Here is a 3227-nt window from a genome sequence, read left to right on the forward strand (position 1 = left end):
GAGCCCCTAGGTCACACTGTTAAGCCTAAGCAAATCTGAGGCCGAAGAGTATGAACCAACGGCTCAGAGAAGGGGCAAGTGTGTGGTAGAGAAAGCACGTGTGTGCAGAGCTGTGGAGGGACAAAGCCGGCTGACAGCCTGGACCTGCACGCCCGGAGTGAATCCATATTGCTCAATCTCCCTCAGCCTCTGTTTCCTCATTTTTAAAGTGGGCCTGATTCAGTGGTGTGCTGAAACAGGCTCTTGCTGGCTTGGGAGAGCCTCTGGTTAAATATTCAGGAATTTTGCAAGCCGGTGGGTAAAACCATTGGTAGCTTCAAATCAGCCTCCGTGGAAGTATTTACACCATGTTAGTCTGCAACTTCTAGGAATCAAGGCCCCCACCCTGCACTTCCAGCTGCTTTACTAGCACACCTCTGGAAGGCAAAACTTCATCCTCCAGGGTCTTTGGCTGGGCTTGAGAATCTAATTAACATAAAACAGATTAACAGGAGAAAAGCATACACATTTATTTAATATAAATATTATGTGACATGGGAGCCCTCCTAAGGAACTGAAGCTCCAAAGATGTGGCAAAACCTAAATGCTTTTATTTTTTTAATTTTTTTAAAGATTTTATTTATTTGACAGAGAGAGGGAGATTATAAGCAGGCAGAGAGAGGGGAAACTGTCTCCCTGCTGAGCAGAGAGCCCGATGCAGGGCTCGATCTCAGGACCCCGAGATCATGACCTGAGCCGAAGACAGAGGCTTAACCCACTGAGCCCCTAGGTGCCCCTTATTTTTCATTTTTTAAAAGATTTATTTGCCAGAGAGAGACACAGTGAAAAAGGGAACACAAGCAAGGGGAGTGGGAGAGGGAGAGGGAGAAGCAGGCTCCCGCTGAGCAGAAAGCCCGATGCAGGGCTCGATTCCAGGACCCTAGGATCACGACCTGAGCTGAAGGCAGATGCTTAACCGTCTGAGCCACCCAGGCACCCCAAAACCTAAATGCTTTTAAACTAGGTTGAACAGGGGTACGTGGGTGGCTCAGTCGGCTAAGCATCTGCCTTTGGCTCATGATCCTGGGGTCCTGGGTTCGAATCCTGCATGGGTGGGGATCTGCTTCTGCCTCTGCCTCTCCCCCTGCTTGTGTGCTCTCTTTCTTCGTCTCTCTCTATGTCAAATGAATAACTAATATCTTTTTTAAAAACTAGGTCAAACAAAGAGGCAATTGTAGAAAAGTAGCTAAAATACATGGGGAGGCTAAAGAAAGAGGATTATTTTAACAAACTCTGTACAGAATTCTGGCATTGGCTCCCCGTGGAAGTGTGTTTCTTTTCTCCTGGCACAGGAAGGGAGACGTTTCCAGAAAGAAAAGGGGAGATAAGAACACTCTTCTTGCATTTGCTGTTTTTCAAGTGCCCTTAGCTCAAAATAATCCTTCTGCTGAAGCGGCATATTTGGGGGTGGCATCTTCTGTCACCCTTCAAATACCCTATGCTGTTGTCGTGAAGATTAATGAAGAACAAAATCACAACATCTGGCACATAGGAAATGCTCAGCATAGGTCATGATAAGCAGATCACAGACTATTAATAATTGATGTGCATTGTGCACATCCATATTCATAATCTCATTTATGAATGGCAGCTGTAATGAGGAAAAACCAGGATCTAATTCAGCTACCTCTGACTCCAAGCAGAGTGTGCTTTCCACCAGACCCACACTGCCTCTGAAACCACTTTCGTTGTTGTTGTCGTCATCGTCGTCGTTGTCGTCGCGACTGAGAGACTGGATGAAAGAAAGCGGCATAAGCAACCATAAGCTAAGTCAGAAGTGAAACACCACCACCCTCAGCCCCCATTTAAAAGGCTTTCCCGTGTGCCTGGGTGGCTCAGTAGGTTAAGCCTCTGCCTTCCGCTCAGGTCATGATCTCAGGGTCCTGGGATTGAGCCCCGCATTGGGCTCTCCACTCGGTGCGGAGCCCGCTTCCCCCGCCCCTGCCTGCCTCTCTGCCTACTTGTGATCTCTGTCAAATAAATAAAATCTTTAAAAGGCTTTCCCGGCTGTGTCCCTGTCATTGTCAAAGCAGCGGAGAACACAGTGGCTCCTGGTAAATGTTGCTTCTCTAGGAACCTCTGAAGCCCAGAATGACCTAGCCTTCGATGGCACATCTAGGGCAGGAAATTTTACAGGATGCCTCTGAGACATCTTAAAAGCAAAGAAGCTAACAAGAGCTTCTGGGGTCGTGTCCAAAGGACTCTGAAGCCCACTGGAAGAAGCTCTCACTGAACAATCAGGGCCATCTGAGCTTTAGTAAGAAAAACAAGGATAATGAATTAAGGCACAGGAAATGTTTCAAGTCCATGAGTTAATAATGATATTTGGTGGCAGATGGGGTAGGGTGTGGGCTGCTAATTGAAAGATGCTGGGGAAGCCAATTCGCTCTTTCAAGAGCCAGTAAATCAGAGGGAAAAATCAAGTATTTATCCTGCCTTTGATGGGTGCGTTTCATGTTAATGAAATATATGATGGGAGAACACTCTTTTTATAGAAATATTTTTGCTAATAAATGAAGAAACGATAGAAATAGAATATCGCCATATTGCAACTCTTGGTGAATCAGTGGACCAAGTAGGTGTTGATATTAACAGCCGCCAGCAGCACAAAGAGACGACTAGACATTTTATGCCTCTTGATGGGGGGAGAATCATATGTGAAGTTTTCTTTGTGTGTGTGTGTGTGTGTGTGTGTGTGTGTGTGTGTGTGAAATTTTCTTACCAAAAAATCAAACTTGAATCTGATCAAGTTGAAGCCCAACTGGTAAAGTTCTACTTCTGACACCCTCTTTTTTTTTTGACCCCACAGAAGCTAGCAGTTTTGCATTATGGCTGTGGCAGACCCCTTTTCAAGGAAGGAATTCTTGGCTAAAATTAACAATGCAAGAAACAACAGGTGTTGGCAAGGATGCAGAGAAAGCAGAACCCTCTTACACTGTTGGTGGGAATGCAAGCTGGTGCAGCCACTCTGGAAAACAGTGTGGAGGTTCCCTATACAGGTAAAAATAGAGCTACCCTATGACCCAGCAGTTGCACTGCTGGGGATTTACCCAAAGGCTACAAAAATACAGATTCGAAGGGGTACATGTACCCCGATGTTTATGGCACCATTATCAACAACAGCCAAACTACGGAGAGAGCCCAAATGCTCATCGACTGATGAACGAATTAAAAAGATGTGGTATATA

Source organism: Mustela nigripes, chromosome X (genome assembly GCF_022355385.1).
Source record: "Mustela nigripes isolate SB6536 chromosome X, MUSNIG.SB6536, whole genome shotgun sequence".
NCBI lineage: Eukaryota > Metazoa > Chordata > Mammalia > Carnivora > Mustelidae > Mustela > Mustela nigripes.